At 42.1% G+C, this 14883-nt stretch overlaps 1 protein-coding gene across 2 annotated transcripts in view; it reads left to right on the top strand.

Moving 5' to 3' along the window:
- The window catches only part of Cldn2 (claudin 2), a 43789-nt gene that overhangs the window by 18250 nt on the left and 10656 nt on the right, over positions 1 to 14883 (top strand). The gene's annotated exons all lie outside the window — the stretch shown is intronic.

The raw sequence follows: 14883 nt of genomic DNA, 5'->3' as shown, positions 1-14883 counted from the left end.
TCAAGCTAAAAACCTCCCCCTCCGAGCCCTACCTACTTTCATCCTCACCACTCCTCACATCTGTCTCCTCCGTGATGTCCACTCTCCCTGTCATTTCTTCAGTGGTGGTCTCCTCTGGCCTTTCTCTTCTGGATGCCCCAATCAGCATGGCGACTGTCTTTCACTTAGCGTTATCCATCCATTCCCTTCACAGTGTTCCAGTGATCTTTCTGAAGCACAGAACTGAGTACTGTATGATCTTCCTCTGCTTGAAATCATCTAGTGATTCCCACAGGAAAAATCCAAATTTCTCTACGCGGCAGTCCTTTGCCATCTGAGCCCACCCTGTCTCTTCAGGCCTCTGTCTCCCCAGACTTTTGTCTCCCCAGTAGCCCCCTCCCCACACACAGACATCACCCACTACAGCGCCCCTGACTCCATCTCCATTCTGTAAACAGGCCATTCATCTCTAATCATTTCAGGGTTTTAGATTTCTGACCATCTGAATTCCACCCCGAATAGGGTTCATCACAGAGGAGGGGAGACTCCAGGTCATTCTTCAAGCAGTGATTTTCAAATTTTAGATTGCAACCAATGGCAGGGCTTAAAATGGATTTAGTGGGCTGCAAACAGCACTTAGCAACATGAATAGTAAATATAAGGGTGAATATTATTCTGTGAAACTTTTGCTTTGCTCATATGAATATATCTGTATGTAAAGATATGCACACACATACACTTGGTCATGCTATAGAATACACCTCTTACTGTAGGTCACAAAAGAATTTGACAAAAATAAATTGACAAGCCAGGCATGGTGGTGCGCATGCCTGTAATTCCAGCACTGATGAAGCTGAGGTGGAAGGATTACAAGTTCGAGCGCAACTTAGCACAACTGTTTCTCAAAATAAAAAATTAAAAAGCAAGGGCTGGAGATGTAGCTCAGGGCGAAGGCCCTGAGTTCAATCCCTAGTGCCATAAAAAAAATTAAAAATTGATAGCACTAAATCAACTTAGTTGATGTCATCCTGTGATTCATTTAGTCAATGCCATGAGTCACAGCCCTTTACTCTCTCACTGTTTCTGGTCTCACTGGAGAGGGTAAGAGATGTCAGCAGAATGGATCATGCCAGGAAGACTCACAGACAAGGAAGGGGTTGAGCTGAGCTGCATTTAAGGAAGCAGAGAGAAGGGGGAGATGCAATCTTGGCAGGGACAACTGGCACAGAGGCAGATAATAAGAGCAGAGAACATTTGTTAAACATTTATATACCAGGCATTGTTCTAAGTGCTTCGCATGAATTAATTTAAACCTCACAAACAACCTTAGGAGAGACACAACTAAAAGCTTCATTCTGTAAGTGAGAGGAAAAGGAATCTGCCCAAGGTCACAGAGCTAAAAGTGCTAGAGCTGAGATTCAAACTCAGGTAGTCTCTGTGCTGTTAACCTCCGTGCCACACTGCTGCCACTGGAGGCCAAGGAGGAAAGCGGCCCAGTGAGCGGTTAGGCACAGCACTGATGGAGGAGAACCTCAAAGGCTGGGAGGAAAACCCCAGCAAGAGGGCCCCTCTCACTTGCAGAGGGGAGAGCTTCCTCTTTCCCCTCAGCCTCAGCCTCTTGAGCCAGGGCCCTGGGTTGGCAGCAGGAAGCCCGAACAGCCAGCGAGGGTATCAGCTGGTGGCAAGGAGTGAAGCAGAGCCTGCTCACCCAGGGCAGGAAAGGAGGTTTTCTCTTCTCCACTCCATGCCAAGCCTGTCCCCAAAGCAAAAATAGCAAATGGGGCGTGGGGCCTCTGTCCTCAAGTCCAAATGTCCCAAATGTGCCAAGTCTTGGGCCCCAGCCTCTCAGGTCCCTGGGGTAGGGAGCCTCCTCTGGAGAGCAGTTTGTTGCTAGATCAGCTCTCCCCCTGCACCCCCTGCCTCTTGTCCCTCCATCTGAGTTAGACTTGTGGCCCATGTGGTGCAGGCTGTCTCGGCAGAGCTCTTGCAGCTCCCATTTGCTCCTCATTTGGACAACCCAGGCTTAGAAAAACAAAACTTTGAGGAAGGAGGAGGGTGGGAGGCCGGAGGCCTGTAAGGTCGTTCCCAGCCATGCTCCTTCCCCCGGGTTCAGCAGGTCCCAGTCCAGGCCTGGCTCCCCTGACCAGCTTCCCCGGCGCCTCTTCTCTGAGTTGCCTCCCTTCCCAGTTTGCATCGGGCTTTGGGAAAATGGCGTGAAGCTGAATTTTCAGCAGCAGCATCTTTTCGTGCCCTTTTAGTTTTGGTGTTCTGGTGATCCTGGCTAAAAAAAAAAATAGATAGTGATAACTAGTGGCGGGTACTTACCTAGGGGGAACAGGTAGAACCTGATAAAATAATAATAACAACAATAGCAATAAAAATGAAGCCAGGTGTGATCCCGGCACCCTGGGAGGCTGAGGCAAGAGGATCACAAGTTTGAGCCCAGCCTGCACAATTTAGAAGCTTAGTGAGCCCCTATCTCAAAGTGAACAATAAAAGGCTGAGGATATAGCTCAGGGCAATGGCCCCTGGTTCAATGCCCAGTACCTCCAATAAACAAGCACACAAATAAATAAATAGAATAAAAGCAACTACCCACTATTGTGTGCTTACTACGTTCCAGGCACTGTGTTAAGCACTTTACTACTTCATTCCACTTACTCCTTCAAAACTCCTGTGAGATATTGCTCACAGTAAAAGATGAGCAGAAAACTGAGGCACAGAGAGATTAAGAGATTTCCTGAGGATCAGATAGCTGTGGAGTGGGTGCCTCGCTACCTCGGCCCTTACTATCTAATGCTTAAGTTTCTGCAGTAGACCTTGAAGTAGAAAAGCTGGGGCTCTGGAGTTAGACTTGGGTGTGTAAGACAGTGATGGTCTCTACCTCACCGGGTTGTAGTGGAGACTGAAGGAAATCATATGCAGATTTTGCTTAAAGCCCAATATACACCTAGCATTCAGTATGCATTGGCTGTTATCATTATTATAATTACTCCCCTTTCCCCCTCCATCACTGACTATATTGTAGTTGCTCAGAGTAAAGGCTTTGGAAGCAGCCCTGGGTTGGAATCCTTCCATGGTAGTTTAACATACATGCTACTTTGGCCATATTAATCCATCTCTCTGAGCCTCAGATTCCTGAAGATAAAAATAATACTATCCGTGTCACAGTAAGGATGGAGTAAGGATGAAATCAAATACTGTAGGTACATTAGTGTTCTTTTCACCCCACATACTTCCAAGGTGTTTTCTGCATAGTGGGCCGAGGGCAGCTTCCACATAGCTGCAGCCCTGCACCTACACCTGCCCTGACAACCCATGATTGAAGGGGAGAGGCCAGGCATTCACAGACATTCCCTGCACTTTCTGCCTTACCTCCAACTCCACCCAGCTTTCTTCTCTCTGATAAAATAATAATAACAACAATTACTACACTGTGCACTGTGTACCTGACTGTCATCACTCCCCTCCTCTGCAAAAGCCTCGAGTATTTCTACCTTTCCCTTCGGGCCCTTCTTGGCCCCACCCTTACTCCAGGGAGCCTCCAAGCTGTGCTAACATTTGCCTCTGACCAAAGGCCTATCATCTGAACATCTGTGCCATGACATGGTGCTAGCCTTCTTTTTTTTTTTTTTTTTTTTTTTTTTTTTTGGTTTTTTTTCTCTGGTACCGGGAACCGAACTCACGACCTTGCGCTTGCCAGGCAGGCGCTTTGCCACTGAGCTAAGTCCCCAGCCCCGGTGTTAGCCTTCTTTTCAACCCACTTTCACACGTGAAAATTACCTCTATTCAGGTAACCTGGAAACGGCCTGTGGATTAATCATGCCTCCTCCGTCCTATTAGCACCTGGCACAGGACTCCTACACAGCAGGTGCTTGTTCCATGTGAATAAAATGGTGTTTGACATAGGGTGCTTGATCTGAGAAGACAAAAAGCTTTAGGCTAGCAGAGCAGTGGGCTTCAGGGTGGAATGGCAAACAGCCATGACAGGTGGCTGGGCCAGGATGGGAGTCTCTGTTGGTGCTGTGACCCTGTGAGACATAGCATCCAAGTTCACAAGCAGGGGCAGCTTTTAGAAGAGAGCTGTTGACTTGCCTGGGACGGCTCAGGAACAAGCTAGGTCAGGAGCCGGAAGGTGTGCGGCACTGGTTCTTGGGGGAAGGAACCCAGAAATGATCTCCTTCTTTCCACTCTCAGCTGCCTCCTCTACTGCCTTTCATCTTCACCACCATCATCCTTGTGGAATTAGGGACTGAACCCAGGGCCTTGGCACTGAGCCACATCTCCAGCCATTTTTTTAGTTTTTATTCTGAGATAGTCTCACTAAGTTACTAGTACTGCCTCACTAAGTAGTGCAGGCGGGGTTCAAATTTGGGATTATCCTGCCTCAGCCTCCCAGAATACTAGGATTACAGGCATGTGTCACCACCTCCAGTTTTTCTACTACCACTTGTAAACATTCTTAAAATTTCAACTCTGCCACTCCTACCCCCAGCCTCTTTCTACCCCTTTTGGTCTTGGCCGAGACTAGCAGCCCTGAATATGTGGTTCAAAGAACCTAGGGGACCCCTAATGTTAAGGAGGTTTGGTTTATTTTTACAGTAATGCTGACATTATTTTCTTTCTGCTGTATTGGATTGCACTTGAAGTAACAAAAGCAATGATAAGTAAAAGTGTGGGTTCCTCTGCACAGATCAGGCAGTGTTTATGTTATCCATGTCAGTCTCTATTCCAATGTATTCTTGGCAGAAGAAATCAGTTTCACTTAGAATATCTCAACAAAGCAGTAAGAATGATTCACTTTTATTCACTATCAGTCTTTTCATTGTGACAAACAATCTGTGTGACAAAATAGAAAAGATAAACAGAGCACTTCTAGTGCATGCTGAAGTGTGATGGTTGGTATGAAGAAAAACACTTGTGCGACTGAACTGCAAGCTAAACTAGCCAATTTTTCATGGACCACTTTTTTTTCTCTTGAAATTGACAGATAATCTGTGATTATTCCAACTTGGGTTCTTGGCCAGTATTTCAAAATGATCCTGTCACCTCAAGGAAAACAACTGATAGTATTTGTTGGCAATGATGAAATGTAAGCCTTCAACTGGAAGGCCCAGGGTTGTGGCTGTAGCTCAGTGGTAGAGGCTAGTGTGTGTCAGGTCCTAGGTTCAATCCCCAGCACTCCCCCTCTGAAAATAATGGAATTAAAAAGTACATTTTTAGAAAACCTCCATCTGCTGCTGTAAGCTTGACAGCTTCCCAATATCCCTAAAGACCTTTTTGATAAGATTGTAGTAACAAAACTAATGAACATGATTTTTTATATTGTATAATTATAAAATCAGTCAACAGTTGGAAAATCTGTATAACTAGGTGGACTGATATTTTCACAATGACTAATGCACAATGTTACAAAATCATGCACAGATAATAGATCCATTCAAAGTGCAAGATAAACCAATGGATTTTAATGTAACAGAGTACAAAGGGTTCATTGATATGGTTTAAGTTTCAACACTGCAAATAGACATTAAGAAACCACCATTGTGGAGTTTAGGTATAGTTATCGAGAAGAATCCCACAGAATTTATTAGTTTTCTATTGCTGCCATAACAAATTACCACAGACCTAACAACGTAATACAATACTCATTATCTCACAGTTACGTAGGTCAAAAGTCCACTGCGTGCACCTATGTTCTTTGCTTAGGGTCTCACAAGTTTTCAGTTGGCTGGACTCTTATCCGGAGGCTCTGAAGAAAAAAAAATCTCCTTCTCAGCTACTCCGGTTGTTAGCAGAATTCCAGTTCCTTCTGGGAATGGGTCTGGGATCCCAGCTGGCTCTCCACCCAAGGCTACTTTCTGCTCCCAGGGACAACCCATATTCCTTCTCATATGGTCCCCTCTATTTTAAAACCATTAATGGCATGTCAATACTTCTCACAAAAGGAATCTCCCTGCCTTCCTTTCCTGCCTCTCAAAACTCTCCTTTTAAAAGGATCTTGCGATTAGATAGGCCCCCATAAGCTTTCCCTGCCATAGAACTAACATAATCATGAGACTCATACACACCCACTCTCAATGGGAAGGGAATTCATACACCAGTGAGAGTCATTTGGGGGTCAATCTTAGCACTCTGCTGGAAAAAGCTATTAAATGCTCCCCTTTCCAAATTACCTATCTTTGTGAGGCTGGATTTTCCTCAAATACTTCAGCTGAAAACAACGCGTTGCCACAGCTTGCATGCCAGAGCTGATATGAAAATCCAGCTGCCTTTTATCCAGCCAGTTACTAATGAGATTTTCAAATATGAAATACAATGTCACTTTTCTTGCCACTTTTTTTGTTTTGGAAAATACAGTTCATTTTCCGAAATTTTTAGTATCATGTAATCAATTTATAATTTTTTAATTAATAAACGAGTAGGTTTTTAAATGTGTTGATTTTAATTCCTAATGTAGAATATCAATAGGTACAAGTTATGAAAATGGAAGCTCTTTAAAGACCTCAATATGCTTTATTTATTTTAAATTTTACGAACATGTCTTTTTAACATTCTGTGTGACAAAATGTGGCATGATGCATGAAATTCACTCTCTTTGGTGTACAATCATTAGACTTACTAATGGTCATTGTAATAACCATTAGATTTCCAACACCTATAATAATTCCCTTATGCCACACCATTGTTGTCATCCCTCTCACCCCTCCCAGCCCCAGGCAACTACTAATCTGTTCTCCGTCCCTGTGGCTTTGTCATTTTGAGAATACCATATCAATAGAATCACATTATAAGCAGACTTTGGAGTCTGGCTTCTCTCACCAGCATAATGCATCTGAGCTTCATCCCTGTAGCTGTGGGTATCACTAGCATCTTATGTTTGGTTGCTCAGTAGTATTCCATTGTGCAGATACAGCACAGCTTGTTTGTCTATTCACAGCTGAAAGATTTTGGGGTCATTTTGTCTACAATTTTTAAGAGTGTAAAGTAGTTCTGCTACCAAAACTTCTGAGACCCATGGACATAGAATGGTTGCCTCTCAGAACTCTCGACTCCTTGACATTTCATGGACCAGTGCAACTTCAAAGTTTGGAAAAATGAAGAGGAACTTACATGTGGTGGCTAAAATTTTGTTTTTGTAATTAGGGTCATTAAAATAGTACTACTTTTTGTTTTACAAAAGGAAGCTGAGACCAGTTATTCAAAGACTAAACATGGAGTTGTAAGCATCCCTTTAAACTGAATACATTATGTAATTTAGAAATCTCATTACATTGGCTTTACATAGGTTTCCACCTATTGGTGATTCCTTCACCACTCCATACCTTCCCTCTTAAAAGTCTATGCACTGGTGCTTGAGAATCACTTGCTGTCCACCTCTGCTAATGCTTTGTATCCATCTCCTCTCAAACTGTTCTTCTCGTTTTCCTCACAGATGTCTTTGTGAACCCTCCTCTTGCCTCCCTGCCCAGGACTCCTCCTTGCCACCTACCCTTTCCTTACAGAATCATCTTACCTTTCCTTCCTCTTCTCCCAGAGTTTTCTCCCAATTCTCTCTCTCGGGAGTTTGACTATGCCTTCTCTTACCACACTCTCTTCTCATTCCAGTTGCATTATCTCTATGGAGCACCAGCTATAAGCTAATCACTATATTTGACTAAAATAGAGTGATGAAAATGAGAAGTGAGGGCCAAGCCCTCTAAGCACTAGGGCAGTGCGGTGGGGCAGAAGAAACAGAAACTACAACCCAGGATGATTGACGGGAGGGCTAAAAAAGATAAGGTGCTTTGGGAGTACAGATAAGGGACATCAAGATCAGAAAAGCAGTGCAATGGGGAGGAGAGAATAGTATGAACTATTCTAGGGGAGAGATCTAGGTGGGGGCCAGCGAGCGCATAGCTACTGTGTGGAGAATGGACTACAACAAGCCAAGAGTAGAAGCAGAAAATTCGAGACTGTTTCAGTGTCCAGGTCAGAGATAATAACAATGGAGGTAGAAGTGGAAACCAGTGGAGGGAGGAAAAGGCTGTGTTTGGAGTAGAATTGAATGGACTTACAGGTCAGATGAGGTGGGGTGTGGAGGCTCACAGAAAGAGAAAAAGAAGGAAATTAAGGCTTGCTCTGGGATTTCCAGCTTAAAAGATTCCCTTCTGAAGTAGAGAAGGCTGAGGGAGAGTCAGTTGCTGTTCAAAGGGTAATCAAGCATACAGTTACGGACATATCGCATTTGGGATGCCTGTGAGCTACTTAAATGGAGATGCCCGTATGTAGAAGTTTGAGATTCAGAGAAACCTGGGCTGAACATGACATTGTGGGAGTCATTAGGTTACACAGAGGAATTGAAACCATGGAGAACACATGAGGTCCCCGGGTGGGAAAGCAGAATGAGAAGAGAAGAGGACCGAGGTTTGGCTCCAGAGAAACACCTATATTTTTGAAGTATTTTTTGAAACTTTGCTAGGCTCAGTGGGCCACAGCTGTTATCCTAGCTACTCAGGAGATTGAGACAGGAGGATTATAAATTAGAAGCCATCTTGGGTAACTTAGTGAGATTCTCTCTCAAAATAAAAAGAGGTTGGGTATACAGCTTAGTGCTCCCTGGGCTCAATCCTCAGTAACACACACACACACACACACACACACACATACATAATTTGACACCTAGTAATTGCACATATTTTTGGGAAACTTGATATTTTAATGTGTATACAATGACAAATGATTGGACCAAAGTAATTAGCATATTAATCACCTCAGACATATATCCTTTCTTTGCTTTGGGAACATTCAAAATCCTCTCTGCTACCATTGTTGTTGTTCTTATTGTTGTCTTTTTGAGACCAGGTCTCACTATGCAGGTCAGGTTGGCCTTGAGCTCACTTTGTGGCCCAGGCTGGTCTCAAACTCACAACAATCCTCCTGCCTCAGCCTCCTGAGTGCTGAGATTATAGGCGTGCATCACCATGCCCAGCCTACTACCTATTTTGAAATATTCAATTAATTGCAGTCTGCCATAACTACCCTACTCTAGAACATTACAAGTTATTCCTCCTATCCAACCACACTCCTGTAGCCCTTAATCATTGCCCCCAGTACACACCCTTCCCGGGTTCTGGTAACTACCTTTTTTTTGCTATTTCTGAGAAACACTCATATTTTAAGGTTTGACAGAGGAGGAGCTAATGAAAAAATAGAGAGCTAGAAAGAAACCCAGGAGAGTATTGTACCAGAGAGGCCAAGAGGAGAACACATTTCAAGCAGGGCAGTTTATTGAGGGTATTAAGTGCTGCACAGAGGTGAGGGAAGTTAAGGACTGAAAAGTGGCCAATGGGTCTGGTGAAATAAGGTCACTGATGACCATAACAAGAACTATTTATTTGGTGGAACCGTCAGGCTAAAATCTCTTTCAGCATTTCTCTAACGTCTTCCCCCAGAGTCCTTTCATCCGTACACCTTTTCTCCTTGTCACTCTTGTTTCTTCTTCTAAGCTCCTCTTTTCATAGCATATCTCCTGCTTCTTCAACACATACTTTATATGGACCCCTTAGATTTTCTTCCTTAAAGATCCTTCTCCCACCTCTTTTGCTCTCTTCCCTAACTCAGGACTTCCCAGTCTCTTCTTTTCTTCCCTCTATTCTCTCACTACAACTCTCCTTGCTGGATACTACTTTTTTCAGGCTGCAATTATTTCCTCTCTTCTTTTGGTGTCGTCTTCATCCTGCACTTCTCTAGGGTTGCTGTACCTCAGCAGGGAGGGTTGGTCTTCCCGGACATTGCTAAGGAGTCTCCCAAACTCAACATTAAAGAGCCATGCACTTTGGCCTGATTCCACCAGGATCTGACAGTGCTGACCTATTGGAAACGTTTGTTAGAACTTAGTCTTTGGGTGCTTGCCAATATGGAAACCACATCCTGCCAGCACAGTGCCTTCATCCGCCCTGGCACCTGCCCCTAAGATTCTGCCTTTCCCTATCCTCAACACGGAATTACTGTGAGATGATAAGGTTCTCCTCTATTACAAATTCTAATATTTTTCATTCAAACAGCATTTCTTATTTGTCAAAATACTTTCCAATTCATTAGCCCAGTCTTGGAAAGTCAGCCAGGTGAGACCTGGGGAAAGAAGATAGAAAGATTTGCCAAGGTCACAAAGCCAGGTAGAGGGTAAGTCTGGTGGCTCTCGCAAGCCTTCAGCCTTGTTTTCATACCCAAAGACCCTCAGGCCTGAATTTAGGCCTGCTGCTTTTTCAGCCTGGCCCAGCCTGCCATGGGGGGAGCATCCTGGAGAGACCCCTGCTCAGGAGTACTGCTAGCACTCAGTGCCCCATTAGTCCCTGCAGTGCTACCTTAGGAAGGAAGAGGATTTCTGATTTGCTTCACTGAATTCACCCCAGGCAAGAAATACGTTTGGTTTTTTATCACTTGAAAAAGGGAATCAAGCATATAGATTCGAAGCCAAACTCCAGAGCTAGCCAGGTATATGAATCAGGCCTACTTCTGCTCTGTAGGAACTAAAGGAAACAATATTATAGGCAAGTAAATTAGATAGAAATTAATATACAGTAAGAAAGGCACTGGGCTCTCAAGAATGTCAACACAAAAATAAAGACATTGGATTTGTAGCTGGAGGCGCATCTGAAGAAGGCCAGGCCTCATGATAAAGATGCAGTGGTCAGGCCTACATGCCTCCCTAAGAGATAAAGAATAATTTCAGATTATATTATAATTAGCACCACCTAGTCCAGTAAATCCAGGTAGACATCAGTTTCCCAGATGGGTGACCACAGCAACTGGATCCATCCCTTTCCCAAAATCCCTTTGTTCTTTCCATGTGTGCCCTTGCTGTATGATTCATTTCCCTATTGAATCAATATTATCTAAGCAGCTGTACTTGTAATCCTATAGGCTGACTGTAGATTGACTCATATTGTATCCACAGTGTGACTTTGTTGTATAAATTGCCCCACACAAAGGCCCTGGGAGGTGACCCCATTTGAGACCCCTTCTGGAAATCTAGGAGCTATTCTTCTGTTCTAATTTCCAATAAAGTTCTCCTTACTTCTTTCTTTGGCTAGCAACTTCATTCCTTGATGTTGTGGGACCACAGACTCAACACATTTGATATCTAACAGGTTGGGAGTTATATTTCTTCTGTATCAGTTTGGAGATAATTAGAAGGAAGTAAAAGTTTGCTTTTGTTTCATGGCACCCCTAAATATTTTGACTGGATTCTGGATTGTGATTCACCTAAGTCATCAACATTGCTATTCATTGTTTTCTGGTTGCTTATGACTTTTGTTGGTTATTTGTTCTGTTAAACACGAGAGTATGGAAGATTGTGATGTGGGTTTCTGTAATGAAACACTTTTATTTTTGCAAACAGGGCTTTGTATTCTTTACTTGATTTGTAACAACCAAACATTCAGGTTCTTTGATTTTTGGAGTTGATTATAGTTTTTATCTTTGGAGGTATGTCTTGAGAGTAGATACTGGCCAGGCATGGTGGCACATGCCTGTAATACCAGCACTCAGGAGGCTGGGGCAGGAGGATTGCTGCAAGTTTGAGGCCAATCTTGGCTACAAAGTGAATTCAAGGTCAGCCTGAACTGCATAATGAAACCCTGTCTCAAAAAGACAGAACAAAAAAAACAGTACAAGCTAAATATATGTAAAGATTTCTATGTAACTGTGATACTAGTTATTGCTTACTTCATGGTATATTTGTATTTCCCAAGTGTACAACCCTTCAAATATGCAAAACTGAAAAAATATCTTATCACACTGGTGACTTCCAGCTAAAATTGTTTATGATGATAAACCTTTTTAGGCTCAAGCATCTGGCTTTCCCATACTTATTCTCTATTTGTGATGAAATATCCATACCAATCCAACATGAAACAGTCAACTAGATGATGTACATACTTTTTCAAGGCTTATGCTTATGTGATTGTTATGTATATATTATGTATGTGTTATAACAATTACAGATACTTAAACACTGTGCAATCCAGTCAATGTCACTCTAGAAATTAAAGGGTAAACATTAATAACCTATAAACTATGTCTATAGGCAAATACATTCATCTTAAATGGCAATCTACCAAAAAATAAAAAATTTAGGTAAAAGTTTCTTTATGTAATTTAATATCTGGTAATTAGATAAAGATAACTAACCAAAAATTAATCGATATACTAAGATAATAATTTAAATGTATTTCAAAGATAATAACAAAACCTAATGGTTTTAATATAATAATGTCAGCAGATTATGCTAAAATATTATGTTTTGGTTAACCTCAAATTTTCTCTGTAAAACTTTACAAGTGTTCTCTGTTAACATTTGCAAGGATTCAGTTTCCAAGCCAACCATTATTGGTAAAGAAATAACAGTTTCCTGGTCATACTATATATTTCAAGGTGCTTGATATCTAGATAAGATCATAAAATTAAAACCTACCACTCCCACTGCAATACTGATGTAACTGACCTTCTGGGTGTTCAACAACTGAGGTTTGGAGACCAGAACTAGAAAGATAACTGGGCTAAGAGGACAGTCAATATTTTGGCCCTGGCCCTTCAAGGTCAGCATGGACCCAGGATGTGAGGGGACATTTTCTATCACATCCTACAACTTTGGTGAGTCACCCAACCTCCTGAGCAGGGAGATTGTTGAACCCCAAAGGACAGAAATCAACCAAGGTACAGAATGCTTTAAAAGAGGGTCACCAGAGAGATAATGTCTCCCATGCTTCTGCAGGAAGCCACATGGTCAAGCAAGACTGTGACTCATCCTGGTGGCTAACACTGACAGATGAGCTGAGAGACTGTATACATGGCTCTAAAAGTAATGCTTGAGGAGACTCAACTGACCTTGATATATAGGGAGATATATAGGGAGAGGTCAATTTTGATTAACACAGGTCTCAGTTTAACCTAGTCTTAAGCACTCAGCAAAAAAGTATAACAAAAAGATGAATAAAAACTAATACCATTGTAAGAAAGGCTAGATATAGAAAGGGGGCTCCTCTGATCACTGACCCCTGCTGGAAGTTTCCAGCAACACCTGTAACTGACCACTGATGTGGTTTAATGAAGTTATAAAAGCTACAGAAGTTATAAAAGCCCAGCAGAATCTTTAAATTACATAGGTAAAATTGTTCTTCAAAACATCTTTTTCCAGCTAAAAGTGGAGGTACTTATGCCAAGGAAATATCAGACTTATAGATTAACCTCCATCAGTAAACAGGTCTAGGAGCCAGATATTTGCAATCCCTATTCCAACCCCTTAAAAGCATGTCTGGATGTGGTTCCTTTCCCCAATCTGTCTTTCCATTCTAGTGCTCATCCTTTGGTCATGCATGCTCTAATCTCTTGGTAAAGTTTGACTATTCTCACTGGGAAACTCCAAGTGAGTTTGCAGATGGAACCAACAATAAATATACTAGATCCTTTTTACTAGGATCCACTAGATCAACCATCTGAAGGTAGTTCATAGTTGTTAAACCTCAACATGACTTCTATCCAAGGCCCCTTATAATAGCCTTGTGGAAAAGGTCCTTGACTGTGGTCTTCCTTACATGGACACTTTTCAGTTCAAATCAGCTAGATTAAAACTTCACCCATTCTCTCTTAATCACAGGTAGGGACAGCTCTTCAGAGGGGAGAATATTATAGGCAGCTAAATTAGACAGAAATTAATACACAGTAAGAGAGGGACTGGGCTCTCAAGAAAGTCAACGCAAAAATAAAGACATCAGATTTGTCAATGGAGGCACATCTGAAGAAGGACAGGCTTCAAAATGCAATGGCTAAAATATAAAAATGCAATGGCTAGGCCCACATACCTCCCTAAGAGACAGAGAATAACTTCAGATTATATTATAATTAGCACCACCTAATCCAGTAAATCCAGGTAGGCATCAGTTTCCCAGGTGGGCAACTTGAGCAACTGGACCCATCTCATCCCAAAATTCCCTTTGTTCTTTCCATGTGTACCCCTGCTGTATGACTCATTTCCCTATTGGATCAATATTACCTAAGCTTTGTAATCCTATAGGCTGATCACAGATTGGTCCACATTGTACCCCACTGTGACTTTGCTGTGTCAATTACTTCTGATAAAGGGCCTTGGTGGCCACTCCATTTAGGACACCCTCCTAGAAATGTAGCAGCTATTCTTCTGTTTTAATTTCCAATAAAACTCTCCGTACTTCTTCCTTTGGTTCAGAACTTCATTCCTTGATGTTATGGGACCATGAACTTAGCACGTTTGACATCTAACAGGTTGGGAGTTACATTTCTCCTATATCAACACTATATGAAAACCCTTAGCACAGTGGCTGACACTGACAAAGTGTTCAGTGAATAGTAGTGCACTAGCCATATCATTTTTACATGGTATTCCTTGGGAAGGAGTCAGTGTCAAACCCTGGAAAATGTACTGAACTAGATATTTTGATTGAATGTGCACCTTTTATAATTCAACTTGACATGTAATTCATTCTTTCATCTCGTTGAGCCTACATTTTCTCACCTGGGATTAGTAATAGCTGCTCTACTGTTGTAATATGCCATACTAGCTTTTAAAGCATGCATAATTCTGTGCCTAGAAATTTGTCAGTATTATATGGAAAAGTGCAAGGTTTTAATAGTGAAAATATGAAGATAACAAAATGTCTGTTAATCATATTTTATATTTTAAAATGCCATGTAGCCATAAGAGAATGATATAACTCTGTTTTTTGGGCTGGGGATTTAGCTCAGCGGCACAGCGCCTGCCAGGCAAGCACAAGGTCATGAGTTTGATTCCCAGTACCACAAAACAAAAAAACAAAAAAGTGTTTTTTATTAACATGGGAACAGATCCATGGTACATTTCTTAGAAATTATAAAAATTATAGAATT

Source organism: Chinchilla lanigera, unplaced genomic scaffold, assembly GCF_000276665.1.
Source record: "Chinchilla lanigera isolate Chin_1 unplaced genomic scaffold, ChiLan1.0 scaffold00089, whole genome shotgun sequence".
In the NCBI taxonomy this organism is placed as follows: Eukaryota; Metazoa; Chordata; class Mammalia; order Rodentia; family Chinchillidae; genus Chinchilla; species Chinchilla lanigera.
This window is presented reverse-complemented; position numbering and strand designations above follow the sequence as displayed.